The 17,979-nt window shown below is 45.0% G+C and overlaps 1 long non-coding RNA gene across 2 annotated transcripts in view; it reads right to left on the bottom strand.

The window, feature by feature from the left end:
- Positions 1-10,124, bottom strand: part of LOC309706730 — a 58,528-nt gene extending 48,404 nt beyond the window's left edge. Inside the window, exon 1 of one of the 2 annotated variants that reach the window (XR_014276778.1) lies at positions 8,068-10,124. This is a non-coding gene — a long non-coding RNA (uncharacterized lncRNA). Of the gene's footprint in view, positions 1-7,658; positions 7,991-8,067 lie in introns of those variants that run through there. The other variant, XR_014276779.1, reaches the window with a different exon arrangement.
- Positions 10,125-17,979: the final 7,855 nt, after the last annotated feature.

Below are 17,979 nucleotides of genomic sequence, written 5' to 3' on the forward strand. Positions count from 1 at the left end.
AAGGTTTCAGGCAGGCATGAAAGAAAGCTTTCAGAAATATAAATGATTGTTTACTGGCCCCACATGTATTCTGAAGCAGGACAACGGCCCCAAACATACAGCCAAAGTCACTGAAGTACTGGAAGTGATGGTCCGGCCCCCACAGAGCCCGGATCTCAGCATCATCGAGTGTGTCAGGATTACACGAAGAGACAGAAGGATGTGAGGAAGCCGACATCCACAGAAGATCTGTGGTTATTTCTCCAAGATGTTTGGAACAACGTACCTGCCTCCTTTGCTGGCCACACCAAATATTGATGCGATTTAGATTTCTCTTTTCTTCAGTTGCTGCATTTTGTTGATAGATGAAAATAAATGATTAACACTTTTATTTTTCAAAAGCATTCTTTCTCTACATCACATGTAGTCCATCCCATCCAAAGTCTTCAGATTTAAAAACAGCAGAAAGGTTTCCTTGGGAAGTCTCAGCTCCCTGCTGTCATTAGATTTCTCAAAATATATAAATAAAAATTTCCAAGCAAAGGATGACAGCAGGACTGCTTTAGATCGTTTTCTAGCCTCATGTTTTTCATGAGCCATTTTGAAATGATATTATCTACAAATTTCAAGATGTTTTGAGGACCCCCCACTGAGGTGAATTTCCCCACAGCAGGGGGCTGATACTTCATACAAAAGGCCCAGAATATTTAAAACAGTCCAGATCAGCTGAGTGCTTTCACACATATTCAAGCCTAAACATGGAAGACACTTCACCCGTTGCCTACTGGTGGTGGTCAGAGGGCCCGGTGGCGCCAGTGTCCGGCAGCCGCAGGGCGGCTGTGGCTACAATCACCATCACCAGTGTGTGAATGTGTGGGTGGATGACTGGATGTGTGAAGCGCTTTGGGGTCCTTAGGACCAAGTAAAGCGCTATACAAATACAGGCCGTTTACCATTTACTTCAGTGGGAATCACACAGTGTGCCGGATCCGGCTTCATGGTGACAGAAAGAGCTTCTGTCTCAGGCAAATACAACAGGTCCTCATATTTCACTGATGTTTTTTCTTCTTTCTAAATATCATGAATTGAGATGAAAAGAAGCCCCGCCCACTTGTGTTCCTGTAATGCTGGGCAGACACTGTGCGATTTTTTCATGCGCGCGATTCAGCTCCTGTTCAAACTGTACGATTGACTCGCAGGGGTTAGAAGTTCATAGGTCACGATGCAGGTCTCACACTATACGGCCCGATGCTCTGATGCGACCTGAGTGCTCACACTGTGCCTCCATAACATGAAGGTTATAACAGAAATTCTGTCGCTCTGTCTTTCACTCACACAGACACACCACCACCATCAACTTTGCTAAATTGCTAATGAAAAACATGATCAGGCAGCTGTGATTGAGCAGCAGTGTAAATCCAACTATTTTCACGGTTGTTGTGGTCGTGATAATTTTGTGAGGCCACATCGAAAAGGCTCGGATGAGCTTTCCAAAGTTCTACAAGTTGTGCCTCCATCGCTTGTGTCCAGATCACACGCTGCACTGCCGTGCTCTCGTTACCCCACGTATACTACACGACGCACGATGAAGGCCAAAATCGGGCCGATCGCCAAAACGGTCGCACGACTCAAAAATCGGCTCAAAATGGGTCAAAAATCGCACAGCATTACTTTATTTGATCATATTGTTTAATCAGAATACTTTATTGATCCCTGGGGGAAATTCTTTTTCGTTACAGTGCTACATTATAAACCATTAACAAAGACAATACACTAAGAATAGCACAATATATACAGGCATGTATATACATAAAGGTCACTTGTTAATAAATAGCTGAAAAGGAACATGTGCAAGAAGGGTGTAGCTGTAGCAGTAAACAGTGTGTTAGGTGGAGCAGTTGTACAGGGAGCCACAGGCAGGAATGATTTCCTGTGTCGTTCTTTGGTGCATCATGGGTAATCTCAGTCTCTCACTGAACGAGCTCCTGTGACTGACCAGCACGTCATGGAGTGGGTGGGAGGTGTTATCCAACATTGTCTTTATCTTGGACAGCATCCGCCTCTCCGACACCACCTTGAGGGAGTCCAGCTCCATCCCCACAACATTGCTGGCCTTACGGATCAGTTTATCGAGTTAAATCGAGTTAATTATCTTTGTATTACTTTTTATTGGCTCGTTGCATATAGATTATCAGCACACTGGCCCCTCTTACAGTTCAAACCTTCTGTTTGTGACAGACAACCAATCAGAAGAAAACTGCCTTAAAGGGGGAGGAGCTAAAACAGCTAGTTTCAGACTGAAAGATAACTGGAAAGGCTCAGGATAAGATGAAGGATTATTCTGAAGAGTGAATGAACCTGCAAATGCATCTTTGAAATGTTCAATTTTTATTTTCTGCTTTTATTTAAACTGTTTCCTCCCCCGAGCGGCGCACCTGCTGAAAATCCCAAAGTTGTAAAATGACAAATAAAAACACCACTAATCACTGTATCCACCGAGGTTTTTTTAAGTAATTACCGATCATTTTATGAGGCAGCGACCCGAAACATGAACAGAAGCATATTCTCTGTAGGTGGTGAAACAGCAGCCACTTCAGAGAGATTACAGTGTTACAGCGACAGAGCTCGGAGACATGAGACGCTCTGCAGGAAAAGAAGAACCGGAAGGTCGGTCAGTAACAAAGAGTCCGAGTCATTGAACTGCGACCACAGTGAACTCTGTCCACGCTGGACCTGATGCTGAACTTCATTCCACTCCCAGCGTGCCCGTCATTGTGCCACGCCGCACCGTCACTCTGATGAGTATAATGGAAAGCAGCTGTGCAGCCTCCCTCAAACGAGTGGTTTCAAAATGCAAATGGGGCGTTTAATGGGCAAGAAGCACACAAAAGAAAACACAAATGAGGAGAGACAGGACAACAAGCTTTCATAACACACGCACGACGCACACACGTGACGTCTTTACTTCCAAATAAGTTGTTGCTGTTTTCTGTGGCTGCTAACCATGAAGAACCACAACCTGCAGTCTAACATCCACAGGAAGGAGTCTGTCACCACCAACGTCATGTTAAACTTTACAGCAGAAACAAACCACTTTACAGCCTGCTGTAAAACACAGGTGTTTTAATTTAACTCAGGTCATCTAAATCTGGTCACGTCTGCCTCTGAAAAACAAACATGGCGAAAGTGTAAATGCTACAATTCAGACTTCAGAAAAGCAAAGCGGTGCGTGACTGTTCCCACCTGTTACACTTCAATTAGTTTAAACAATCCTGCAAACTCGTTTTGAGACTGTTAATCACATTCAGCCCAAAGTTGCTGCACACCTGCAAGCTGCTTTGCAACCCAGCTCCTCACTGTCACATTCGTCGTCATCACCTGCTGTGCCCCGTGAGGCCGTCCTGCTGCTGCTGCCCTCCAGAGTCAAACCAACAAATAGAAATGACCAGAAATGGAAATATTAATGTTCTGAACAGGAGTCTTTACTGAAATGCACATTAAACCTCAGCACACGATTGCATGTACTTTCTTCTACTGCGCCTATACACGGTCTAGAGTCACATTAATTTGCACACGCACACACACACACACACACACACACACACACACACACAGCCAGCAGTTCTGCATGTGTGTGTGCACATGTATGTATATATTGTCATACTGTTTCTCTGAGGGTTTGTACATCTTGAACTGCATGTTTACCTCTTCCACAGTGTGTGAGTGTGTGTAGGCACAAACATGACGGTGATCTATTGCAAAATGAAAAGCTCTTGTGTAGTCTGCCTCATCAAAGCACACACACACACACACACACACACACACACACACACACACACTTACTTCTCTGTCTCTCTCTCTCACCAACCAAACAGATAAGGGCGAGCGAGTCGGGGACAGCAGTAATTACACAGAGATCGGTGCTAGCCGGTGTTTTAAACAACAATTAAAGCAGCCTGTTCACACGAGGACCCTTAACTGACACAAAGCACCTCGACCGCTGGAGATAATTATACAGATGTCACGTCTGCGTCACACCAGCAGCAGCGGGGGAGGGACAACGATGGGCTCAAGGGGAAATCAGCTGCTAGGCTTTAATTTTCTTTGAGTATTTACAATTTTACAGATGTGTTCTTTACTTCTCCTGCACACAGCTGATGCACCTGCATTCACCACACCCTGATACAGATAACAGCCCTGGTACTCGTACGACGCTCTCAGAGCGCTCAATATAATCTGATTTTTTAACAATTAGTTTCAGTATACGTGTATCTTTTTATCTCTTAAGTGCTTATAAGTTAATTAACAGAGAAGCTGATTGTATCTCGTTTCTAACCATCTGATTTTTTTCCACCAGCTGCTGGAAGTTCTGAATGCTTTACTGCAGTTAAACAGCCAAAAAAAATCTTATTTATAGAGAAAATAATCCATCAGATTTAATCTGATTCCTCGGGCTGCGACGGGGAGACTGCAGCGCCGTCGGGACGGTTTTGTGATTTTTGCTGGAAGAATGTGAATGTAGGAAATTAATTTTAATGATTGTTGGGAGAGAGACGAGACATGAGCCCCAACATGGAAGTTTTCATGCATTCCTGAACTTTCTGGAAATCTGGAGGAGACCCACCTGTGTCCTCAAAGCTCAGGACCATAACTGAGGAACCCAAACAAAACGCTGTGTAAGAGCTGGGCAGTTGTGACAGGGGAAGTTAAAATAAAGAACCAGTGCATGCAAACTGCTTATTAAGTCTGACATCACTATCCATTTGATCCAGATTCAGTGTGGCCGCTCTCACAGTTTGTACAATAAATTTTAACTTCCAGGCGTTCATGAAAAAGAGGATTTACAAGGTTTCGCATTAGCTAGCTAGTTTCCATCTAAAGATGACAGACTCTGTTCTGACTGAACTACGAAGCAAAAGCCTCAATCCCGAGCTTCACGTTTACACTGAAATACCAAAGAATGGTCGTCCCTGCCTTAAACACCACCTGAATCATAACTGATGGGTTTATGTACTGAACAGTAATTCTGCTTTTCCTCACTTCCTGTCTCTCAGCTCCTGCTCCAATCATGGATGCTCATATGAAACATGATTAAAGTTTCACAAAATGAGGTTGACATGCGTGCAAGTAATCCCCGAGAGAGGAAAACATAAAACATCTGCTCTAAACGCTATTTTTGGATCGTATGATGTCATAGAGAGAATCGCAGACACACATTTTGGGGGGGGGGGGCAAAGATGACTTGACACACCAAGACCCCATGTGAGGATTATTCTAAACTGTGAATCATGCAAAGCTACTCTCGGAGAGCCTGAGAACAAAAAGCACGTCCAATCATCTGCTCATGTCACAACTGACAGCCTCGACTTAAACACAAACAGAGCTGTTAAACAGCACAGCCACTCAGAAAATTACTGCCGGCGACATTTATAAGTCGATATGGATCAATAAGAAGAGACTGAGCGCTGCTGTCGGTTTCAAACCAACGGCGAGGAAGAAAAATGTGGCCAATTAACACGCAGCAACATGGTACCCTGCAAAATAAGAAAGTCCATATCCGGAGCTCTGCACAGAAGATACAGGACACGGTAACACACACGGTAACACACACACACACTATGTGAGCAGGGCTTGGCTTGACTGGGGCTGCTTTGTTCATCCATACGGCCCTTCTGCCTGTAAAAGCAATCCAATCAACATGCGCACACACACAGAGTCAGATGCTCCAAAGGTCTGACTATGCAATCACAAGACCTTATCCATCAAAAATGACAGGAGGAGGTGGTGGAGGAGGGAGATATGAGGGGAGGATGTGATATATAGGGTTAGTAATAAAAGTGGGGAGGGAAGGGTGGGAATGCTGGTGTGGGTGAGGGCAGCCACGACCTCCTGCTGATTTCCCTCACACGGATGCTGCACTGGAAAAAAAAAAGTCTTTATCTTTAAAATGTTGCTGCTCTGGAGGGAGACGCAGTGGCTGCTCATATACAGCACGCCCAGCAGGGGAGATTACTACTGTGTGTGACATTTGCTTTGATATACAGATGCCAAGTTATAAAGAAGAGGATGAACACATACAGGAAGGAGGAAAGAGACGGACAACACAAACTCTTATAAATATCACGTGAAATCCAGGATCATCAGTCACTGCTAAAGGGCGCAGAAAGAAGCTGAACAAGGAGAAAAACTCGTTGAACACAGAGGAAAAATAAAAACTGCTTCGACTGAAGTCCTGCTCCTCACATACAAGGTCTTAAATAATCAGGCCCCATCTTATCTTAATGACCTTGTAGTACCATATCACCCTATCAGAGCACTTGGCTCTCGCTCTGCAGGCCTACTTGTTGTTCCTAGAGTATTTAAAAGTAGAATGGGAGGCAGAGCCTTCAGTTTTCAGGCCCCTCTTCTGTGGAACCAGCTTCCAGTTTGGATTCAGGAGACAGACACTATCTCTACTTTCAAGATCAGGCTTCAAACTTTCCTTTTTGCTAAAGCATATAGTTAGGGCTGGACCAGGTGACCCTGAATCCTCCCTTAGTTATGCTGCAATAGACGTAGGCTGCCGGGGATTCCCATGATGCATTGAGTTTTTCCTTTCCACTGTCGCCAAAGTGCTGCTCAGAGGGGGTCATATGATTGTTGGGTTTTCTCTGAATCTATTATTGTACGATCGCCTTGAGGCGACTGCTGTTGTGATTTGGCGCTATATAAATAAAATTGAAGTGAATTGGAGCTCTGAAGGCCTCGGCGGTCCAACAATCGTCCACCAAGCAACATCAAGTTAACATTTTTAGCTTTTCTAGACAAAATCAAAGTCTGAACAGAATTAGAATAAAAGCTCTACATGTTTTTTTTCACTTTGTCAGTCTACTGAAACTGTTTTGAGACAAAATAAAAAAGAAACAAAGAAAACAGACTATCGTGGTCTCCTGCTTTCAATTTCAATAGGTCATCATCAGAAGGAAGAAAACCAACATCATCTCCATCAGTTCCAGCTGTAACCATCACAGCAGAAGCTCACTGTGGCAGAGAAAAGGTGTGCAACACTAAAGGTGAGGTCAGGAGTTCAAACAGGTGTCATCAGATCACAAAGACACATCCAGCCGTGGAGCATCACAGGGACAGATACTGCAGATGTGCCATTATTTGGAGAGTAAACAGATGCTAAGAAACGATTTGCAGGAGGAGCAGAGGAGAGGACTGAGCTGCTGGATTAAGAGACGATGGATGTTTGGCCTCTCAAGCCAGCAGTTCCTCCTCTAAGCTGCCATCTGTCGGCACAGTGCCTCAGCCTCAGGCTGGAGGGTATTACTGACCAAAGGATCTGACCTCAAACACTTTTCCAACCAAATAAATGACCCAAAAAGCTCCACACTTTGCAATTAGATCTCAAATCCACATTAAAACACACTTCAGCCTTCAGAGGAAGAGGTCTGTTCACCTTGATGGAGGATCCACCGACCCACAGCAGTGCATGATCGCACCGACAGCCACCGTATCCTGAAGCCTGACAGCTGAGCAGGTAAAATGCAGAAAACACAATTTCCAAGTTCCTCATTTTGTCCCGCTCAGAGACATGTGAGGCACCTGGAGCACTTCCACCAAAGCAGCATCAGGATCAGCTCATCTCCAGCATGAAAAGACGTAAACTTACATAAAACAGGAAGTTCGTTACTTACTTATGCATGTGCATCTGCTGCTCCTGTAACCTCCATTTACAGGCAGCCAGTTTAGAAACACCTGAGTCAAGTAACCTCTTGATTTAATCACCTCTGCCTGGTTGGCAACAGCGCTGCGCCCCCCTGTGGTGGGAGGTTTACCAACCAAAGCAGCTGTGAGGCTTTTCTTATTTCTCTCATTGGTGCCTCCTCCTCTCCTCCTACCTGTGCTCAGGAGGACAGATATGACCAGGCTGTGGGAAACTTCCCCGTCTCGATCCCAGAGAAGCTTTTATGTTCCTAATCCTTTTACGCTTTCAGAGGCGATGCCTCCACATGCCGTCTGTTTAGCGCTCATGTATTTTCACCTAAATTTAAAAATAACTCTTTAAAAAAGGAATTTAAAAACCCTCTCAGACTCCTCATCTACCTGCTTCACCCAGTTAGAGGAGCTTCCCAGTCTTTGCTCTTAAGCTGCACTGACGATGCATCATCTCGGCTCCTGTCATCGTCACATTATCGGACTGTTGGCTGTATTTGCCAAAGTTTACTGAAACACAGGATCGCCTGCTTTCCTTCCACTCAGCTCCAATGCGTCCTGTTAGCGTGCTCTGCCCTCGTGTGGCCTGAAAGACTGACAACATGCAGGAAACCCCCAAAATCCATAAGCAGCAGTTAAAGCGATGGAGCTGCAGGCGGTTTCACACAAAATGTGGAACAGATTAAAAATAAATAAAGACGAAGCCATCGTCACGAATGAACCTCAAACATAAATTGCTACTGTGTAAAAATATAAGAGATGAAAATGAACACAGTGCTAACTTTATTTATCAGGCCCTTTATTAATACCGCTGCATCCGCCCTGTGAAAAGATTTCCTCTGCACATCGTCGGCCTCGCACTGAGGTAATGATAGTACGGGTGCAATGACTCTTTCAGATCCCGCGAAGGATTCTCGGAGCTCTAATGTGCAGCGGGAAATTGTATTCATGGGGGAAAATGGTCTGGAAAAGCTCAAACGTTTATTACGTCTCATATAACGACTCGTAATGGATGGCAGTGCGGTTCTGCAAGCCTGTGAGCCTCACTGTGTTTTCCCTGTGCTCTCAGTGAAATGATGTTAAGAGAGGAGCGCTCCACTGTTTACAGATGTCTGAAGCATTAATGGTGCATCATTAGAGCAGAGACGAATCCGGTGATATCATTTCAGAAGCTTTTAAGCTTCTTCTGCATGTGTAACAGGAAGAAGACACATTTCTACTCTTCCTCGTGTGTCATCGTCTTCCAAGCTAAGCTGTGGAAGCTGTGGAACATCTCAGCGAGAACCAGGAGCTCCATCTTAGGATGCTCAGGTCCAAGTCTGTCGTGGTGCTGGGTCGTTGATCCAGTGCTCTTGACTAAACATTAAGGCGTTCCTAGAGTGATTCATATTTCCTGGTTTCGTTTTTCTTGTTGTTCATCCCTGGTGGTTCTTGTTGTCCCGTCCACTGTAGTCTTCGTCTCTATGTTGTGTCTTTAGCACGCTCCTCTGTGTTTCCCTCTCCTATTGTTAAGCTTGCATGTCTTTGTCTGGGTCTCACGGTGGGCGTCACTTCCTGTTTTATTTTGAAGCTACCTGGTCTCAGGTGTGCTATGTTCAGTTTTGCTTCCCCTGTTCCATCAGTCAGATTTGTTCCTGCTGTGTTTCCACCTGTTGTCCATCCTCTGTGTATTTAAGTCTCCAGTTTATATCTGTTCCTCGTCACATCGTCAGTCTTCATGCCCTCCCACCATGTCATGGTTCAATTTCAATGGACTAAACAAGTATTAGCAGCCAATCACAAGCTTGGCCTCTGATTCAGAGACAGGAAGTACAAACGCAAAACCATAAAAGGAGTAAATCAAAAATCAAAGGCGGGTCTTATAAGGTCAGAAAAGCCACATTTAACCAGCAGTCATCACCAGCTTCATTCATCTCCTTGCAGGCTGCTCAGAAACCTCCGTTGTTCTGACTGAACACCATGCTGTGAGCAGGTGGTCACCAGCGCCTTCCGCTTCCTCCCAACAACCGCCTCCTCTTCCTCATCTTTCCATGCCCTCACTTCTCCACAGCCTGTCAGCTCCAGCTTTGATCACCACGCTCAGTCCTTCTCCCAGCTTTTCTTGCACTCCTCCTCCTCCTTCATCCTCCGAGCTCCTCCTCTCAGACAGCTGTGATATTTAACCACCATTCATCAGCGGCTCGGCCTGCTGAGAAATCTGTGCTGTTGTTTTGTCGGTACGCCACGCTGTGAGCGATCAGCCTCCCTCTCCCACTCCTTATTTTCCTCCTTCTCGCCAGCATCTTGCTCCCTTCTTCCTTCCCTCCTCTGATGCTTTCCCAACCCCACCCATTAATCTCCATTTTTATTCCTTTGAAGTCTGTTCTCCTTCCTTCTTTCCTCCAACTCATCTTTCTGCAAACTAAATGTTTCTTTGTGCTCAAACCTCGTTTCCAAGTTTCCATGAAAGGAGATCTGGGAAACCTCTCGCCCCTTAAAAACACAGCTGCAGCACATCTATGTGGAGCCTGGTTGGTGCACTGTGTGGCCTCTCTGCTTCATGATATATCAGTCCAGCATTGACTATGCTGAGTGCCACTTTTGTCCTTATGTGGTGTTCCAGTCATTTGTGTTATCTTTGATTTAAGAGAAACACCCAAAGCGCCATAAAAACTATTCGGTGGTCATTCTCGGCCTCTCCAGGTTTCTCTCAGCGCTCTTCGTGTAAAAGACTTTTCACAGCGACAGATCGAAAACCCACAGCAGCAGATTAATGACCAACCTCGTGGATCATGTCAGACGTTCTCTTGAATGACGTTTGCTTCTTCTTCCTGCTGCACGATGGCATTTATCTACACTGTGTCCAGTCATAAGACGGTGTATACATTACCCTCTTTTTCACAGATGCCTGCATGTTTAGAGCCAATCATCAACAGCGAGGTGTCCATTTGTTCGTCCACAGAATTCAGTCAAACTTCAGTCATCATCCAGCAGGTGTTTGCCTGAACTGTGCTCGACGAAACATTTGTCATTTTACGGTAACCTGTGAACTGTGATGAGATGTTACTGATATTCGGTTGTGTGTTCATGCTAGTGATCAGTGGACTCTGTCTGTAAGCTAACGTTAGCCAGTGTTGCTCACTGACGCTGACTTCCATGCACTGGGAAGTGTGAGCGTCACAGGGTTTCATGGGAAACCTGATCCGAGTCCTTTAGGCAGACGTCTGTTAGAGGCAGACTGTGCTTTTTTTAGATGGTGGTAATAAAGACATGACATTATGAATGAATACATGAAAATCTGTGTTCTGTTGCTTGTTTGTCTTGTTGAGCTTCACGATATATCCTGATTTATAAGTGAGCAATAAAAACCTCATCACTGCTGCGCAGGACAGGAATCTGTGTTCATTTTGGTTCATTTTAGCCAGTTTGATCCATTAAAATCAGCCTGAATTATGTTCCTTGTTCCTCTATGACGATCGCGTCTCTTCATCTTCATCTCGACTCTGGGTAGTTTTCCTTCATCCTGCTTACATCCTCTCCAGCGTCTTCCTCCTCCTGCTTTTCCCTGGCACAGGCTTGCTGTTTCTCTCTCTCCTTCTGCTCTGGCACTTTGATCAGCAGACATCCGCCCTCCTCTTCCTCTTCCTCCTCCCACTCCTCATGTCTGCCTTTTAAGTCTCATCCTTCTACCTCATAGCACAGCCTCGTGTTTTTTTCATGCACTATATATCCTGCTCTATTCCCGACTTCCCTGCTCTTCTTATTCTCCTTAAACCTGTTCAGCTGTCTTTTCTTCTCCTCATATCAAAATGTTTTTAGTTTCCATCGTCTCGTAACTAGCACCGCCTCCTCCATCACCCTGTGCTCTGCACGGCAGACAGCTGTGATATTTAGGGAGCATTCATCAGCATCAGCAGTGAGCTCATCCCTCTTCAGGGCTTGTTAGAAATCTCTTGTGCTGCTCCGTGTGTGCACCGTGCTGTCGAGCACGCCGCTTCTCTGCTCGCAGCAACGTTTCAGATGAAACATGAATTCTGAAAATGTCTCCCACTGTCCACTTCACTTGTGTCATTCATAGATTTACCTCACTTTGTTTACAGCTGGATAAGAGGCCCAGATACGGAAGCTGTTTGATTCTCCTTCGAATGAAATGGTAAATGGCCTGTATTTGTTTAGCGCTCTTACTAGTCCCGCCTAGGGACCCCAAAGCGCTTTACACACCCAGTCATCCACCCATTCACACACTGGTGGAGGCAGCTACAGTTGTAGCCACAGCTGCCCTGGGGCAGACTGACAGAGGCGAGGCTGCCATATTGCGCCATCGGCCCCTCTGGCCATCACCAGTAGGTGAAGTGTCTCGCCCAAGGACACAACGACCGAGACTGTCCGAGCCGGGGCTTGAACCGGCAACCTTCCGATTACAAGGCGAACTCCCAACTCTTGAGCCACGATCGCCCAGAAAGCAGCTCTATTCTCCTAAAGCTCTCACAGACATGTTCTGTCACGTTCAGTTTGATTCCAGCTGCCACAATCCAGATGTGAGACCACTACCCCTGCACGGACGAGTTCAACAGAAGCTTTCGGGGCATTTTAACCCTCTGAAAGTAACGTTGTTGGGAGAAATGTGAAGGTATGTGGTTTATTATTACACGTTCTGAATGAGGAGGGTCAGAGTTAGGTTGTCAGCGATGTGTGTGGTTCAGAATTGTTTACAACACTTCGAAGTAACTGTTGTTGTTAATTGGTGCTATATCATTAAACTGAATTCAACTGAACAGACCCTACAATATTAAAGATATGACAGGACAAAGATACGCTGTGGAGGAGAGCCACAGATTAATAATAACTAATGATTAAAAGCAGAGCGGCGTATAAACACATAGTGAGTGAAGAAGAAACGCCCAGTGCATCATGGGAATCCCCAGCAGCCTACACCTACTGCAGCATCACTAAGGGAGGATTCAGGGTCACCTGGTCCAACCCTAACTATGAGCTAAGTGTTGATGGAGAAGTTTACAGAAGGTTAGACGGAGCTTCACTGTGTCTTTGTGGATCAGAGAAAGCAGATGATTGTCTGCAGAGAGAGGAACTGTGGTACTGCGAGAGGAAGTCAGGAGTGGCAGAGAAGTGTGTGAGCGTGGTGCAGGTGTACGAGGACAGAGAGACAGGTTGAGGTGTGGAGCGGGTGGAGACGACTGTCGGGTGATGTGTGACAGAAGGAGAGCAGCAAGAGTGAAAGGAAGGTTTAAAGATGGTGGTGAGAGCTGCTGTGGTGGTTGGGAGAGGGTGGAGGCCGAGCTGAAGATGTTCAGATGTTCACTGAGCAGCATGGATCAGAAATGAGAAGAATGGGTGTAGTGAAGGACATCCAGAGGGTTGGTGTAACAGAGGAGGATGCTGGGATAGGAGGAGATGGAGGCAGATGATCCCTAAAAGGAGGAGCTAAAATAATAATAATAATAATAATAATAATAAAGAGAAGAAGAAGCTATTGTTGGAGTAGCTGAGAACCACAGAAAGAAGAACAGAGAACAGTCGATGTTTCCAACACTCTGACTTTCACAGAGCTCGTCTGGCATTTCTTACTCGTTCCCTGAATGGATTTCATTGAATCTCCAGAGACTCCACATTAACATTTCATCGGGCCTCCGTTTCCCGCCTGTATCGCAAAACCCTGCAGAAGCAGCTGATGGTGGCGCTGTCAGAGAGACCGAGCAGGACTGATAACGAGAGGAAACCAGGGAGATATTTTTCAGCCGCCGGCACAATCTGGAGAAACTCAGAATCACCTGCGGAGCAACAGATGAGCTGAATTTAGTCGATAGATTCCACAGCAGCCGCTGCACAGAGCAGACGATGATGCACAAGTTAGTAAAGAAATAGGTCGAGTGTTCCCAACATGGACCGTTTTGTAAAGGACAGACAAAACTGGAGTTACTGCTCTGTAGATTAAATAAGCCTGACTTACTTATCATGATCCTTTCACTGTACTCGTGCCTGCTGTGTTATAAATTATAACCTGTCGGCTAAAACGAATCATTTAGTTTGAGAATAGAGAATCATGACCTCATCAGATGGGATCATTCGTGCTGTGGGACGTGAATTTTCTCCTTCTCGTCATCACGATCTTTCCACTCTCGTGTCTCACTCATGCCCATGTGTGACCGAGCAGAAAGACGAGGATGATGGTGTAAAAAGCCCTTTTTAATTGGATGAACACATTGGAACAATTTCCATCTAGAAGAGTGTAATGAAATCCTAAACAGAGCTCAGCCCAAAACGAGGTCAGCAAAACAAAACCTCATTAAAGATTAACGTATCTGACCTAACAGACACGGGTGGATGTATAACACGAGCTAACCCTCACCTCGCACAAAAACAAACACAACAAATAGTCATGTCCCCTGCTTTCAGTCCACTGATGGATTCTTCCATTTCCTGCTCATCTTCTGTATAAAATGAAATATGTGCACCCATCTCAAACAACAGTGACATGAAAATATGTGAATATTTTAGTGTGAAAGATACTAAAGAAATACCAACACTGAAGGGCAGAGGTGGATGAAGTGTAACATATGAGCTGTGGACGGGAAAGAAAGATGTGACAGTTTCCGGTAGCAGGAAACAGCTTGAATATCTAAGAGCACACGCCAAAGGAGAGGAAGCACGGGACTGATCACACAGGCGTGAACAGCAAGGGATCATCACACAGGAGGGACAATAAGAGCCACCCTGGAGGAGGTGATCAGCGACAGACTGCCTGTCCTCCATAACACACCGGACAATCTGAAGAGCAGTTTCAGCAACAGGTTCCTTCAACCTGACTGTCGGGAACGTTACAGGACGTCGTTCCTTCTGCTGCTGTCAGACGGGTCAGATCCACAAATGTGGAACAGGATTAATCACAGTGCATCCTGTCACTTTGTACAACACATACTTTTATATTTATATGTATATTTCTGTATTTATCTCTTTATCTTAATATGTATCTATCATAACTCTGTAACTCTCATTTTATATGAATGCTTGTTGTTTGTTGTATACTTGCTGCTATGACAACTCGATTTCCCTCTGGGATCAATAACGTTTCTCTGATTCTGAACAGGATGTAAACCTCATCAGAAAAATACGCTTCAAAATAAAACCGAAAATAAAAGATGTTACACGGAGACACAAACCAGAAGAACACGCGAGGAAAAAGTGTTTCGACCGAACAGGGAGGGAACACGGAAAAAACCACAGAAGAAGAAACGATCAGCTTCAGACACGTGAGGTCAAAAACCACAGAAGAAGAAACGATCAGCTTCAGACACGTGAGGTCAAAAACCACAGAAGAAGAAACGATCAGCTTCAGACACGTGAGGTCAAAAACCACAGAAGAAGAAACGATCAGCTTCAGACACGTGAGGTCAAAAACCACAGAAGAAGAAACGATCAGCTTCAGACACGTGAGGTCAAAAACCACAGAAGAAGAAACGATCAGCTTCAGACACGTGAGGTCAAAAACCACAGAAGAAGAAACGATCAGCTTCAGACACGTGAGGTCAAAAACCACAGAAGAAGAAACGATCAGCTTCAGACACGTGAGGTCAAAAACCACAGAAGAAGAAACGATCAGCTTCAGACACGTGAGGTTGTGCTGAAAAGGATGAGACCAAACAAGGCAAGTAAACAGTTTTTAAAGGTGAGATGCAGAAGAAAATCACAAGCAGTCAAAACAGCCAATTACACCCTGGACCCCAGAAGGTTAAACACTTTTTTAAAGTAACACAATAGTTACTTTTCCTAGTAATTAGTTACTTTTATAATACCGTAACTCAGTTACTTTTTTGAAAAAGTACCTAGTAACTATAACTAATTACTTTTTAAAAGTAACTTGCCCAACACTGCTCGCGGGTGGCTGAAGTCATAGATTTTCTGCGACTGCACTTTATTTCTTGTGCAAGTAAAGAAAATCCTGAGACGATGATATAAGCGGGCCGCTCTTCATGGCTCGTCCTCTCAGAGTCCCCAAACACAAAAGCTGCCCTCACGGTTTGGACACAAAATGAAACAAAAAGGTGAAAGTGCCACCAACATGATGGGCAGTAGGACCCAGAGCGTCTCTCTCTAAACTAATGAGATATGAAAACCGAGCTGACAGAACAAATTCGACTTCCAGGACTTCCAGCACAAAAGGCGAGACAATAAATCCCCGCAAAGACGCAGGGATCTGGGCATGCAGGGAGGCTGCATGCCCCCATCCTCCTTTATGTTGGGACAGGAGAGACATCGATGAGTCCACCTGGTACACCTGAGAGTGAGAGAGGGTGGAGCAGAAAAGTAGTAGAAGGAAAGAGGAAAGATGGGGAGGATTCCTCGGGGTTGGTTTCTGGGATCAAACCTGAGCTCGAGCTCATTTTTCTGGCTCGTATTAACAAACACTGGCGCGGTCTCCAACACCAGCGGCCTGCAGGCTGCGTCTCGCAGCAAAATCCCGTCTTAAGTGGATGAAGCCGGCTAATTCAGCCAAACTGGCGCCGCTGATCTGGTCGCCTGGCCGCACATCTTCAGTTTATTTTAGCAGCAAACAGCGACCCAAACATCACCACATTTTTCTCCTTTCACTGTTTTACCCGTTAATATCAAACTAAATGAATGAAAATAATCACACTGATTTGTGATAAACAGGAAAATCAGGAACGTGTCCTGACAGCTTTCATGTTTTTACTGCAGGGTAACAGGATCTGTTCCCTGAGTCTTCACTGACATCCACCCCGATGCTTCGGGCTAACGCACCATCAACATTTCTAGTTTTTCAGCACTGGGAATGTTTGAGGCGTGTTTGCACCAGCAGCAGCTTCCTGGCTGCCCCCCGTGTTCAGAGTCTGGGCTCAGACGAATCCCTGCGGACGCCTCGGATGTCGGGGAAGGATCAGAGTGTCTGAGTCCAGCCCACCTCGGCCTTTTCTGTGCTCGTGCTGCCTCCTTGTGTTCAGATATTGTTCTTCTTTCATTCAAGACGGTGAAACAGTGACCTGTGAAACCCTGTTTGACTAAGTGAGAATTCCTGGGTCAGTAAATACACGGAGCACAAAAGGAAGCTAAACTCCAGCCTGACCTGCTCTCTCTTTCTCCCTAACGTAATTCAAACGCTCGTTTCAGCAGCTGCTTTGTGATGATTTGAGTTTCAGTGCAGATGCTTCTGCTCATTTTTCTCTCATTGGGGAGAATTTTAGGTGATTTATTAGAATTTATTATAATCTCTGGCTGCCGAACAAACGTGTGGGTGACGAGCAAGAACAGCATCACAGATTTCAGTTCTACTAACAGTAACTAAACTTTCTGATAAATGTCTTAAAAATGTCGGACGGGCCTTCCTGAGCAGGAACCCTGCATCACGGCGTGGAGTGTTACCGCTCGTCTTCTCGGCGATTGTGGTCAAACATGCCTTTGAATCATTAACAAGCTCCTGCCACGTAGTTTTGGGCCGATACGCCACCTTTCTCATGGCCATCCTTGAATGTAGCTCCAGGCCGAGGACGATCGATGGGCGTTCACATTTCTCCATTTCTGAATAATCACACCAACAGTTGCCACCTTCTCATCGGGCTTGTCGCTGACGGTCCTGTTCTCCATCCCAGCCTCGTGCAGGTCTTTGCTTCGTGACTCGTCCCTGACGTCCTTCCACAGCTCGGTGGTTTTGCTCATGGTGGCAGAGAGCATGGAAGAAACCGATTCTGTGAACAGCTGTGCTTTATGCAGATAATGAGTTAAGATCAGGAGGCTGTCACAAGGTCATGGAGGAACAATTCTGACTGGTTTTAAAGGATCAAGCACTTATTTCACTCAGTCGTACAGAATTCAGTTTATAACTCTTATGTAACGTCTCCATTAAAATAAAACTCCCATAAAAACGAGAGAATGTTCGTTTCTAAAGTCACAAATTCACCAGATGATCAAATGAATATTTCACCCACTGTATAGGATTCAAAAACCTTTCTCTTTTTGGCATAAATAGGCTTCCATACACGGCTAATTGTTCTAAAGAGGTGCACTGACAGACCAACAGCTGGGTTACATGTAAACACTCTAAAAGGGACTAAAAAGGAAAATAAACCATAACATTAAAGACTTTATTTCTTTTAATAATAATATTAATAACACCTCACTGAGTGCTGACATGTGATTTTTGCCATTTCCTGTTTCTTATTAATACTGTAAAAAAATCTGAAGATAATTTGATAACAGGAATAATTATTAAAATGAGTTTTAACATAAACTTTTGGTGATTTAGGACTCAAACATAAACGGGTAATGATGGCTCTAATATGCTGACATGCA

This window comes from Aulonocara stuartgranti (assembly GCF_965226115.1).
Source record: "Aulonocara stuartgranti genome assembly, chromosome: 5".
In the NCBI taxonomy this organism is placed as follows: domain Eukaryota; kingdom Metazoa; phylum Chordata; class Actinopteri; order Cichliformes; family Cichlidae; genus Aulonocara; species Aulonocara stuartgranti.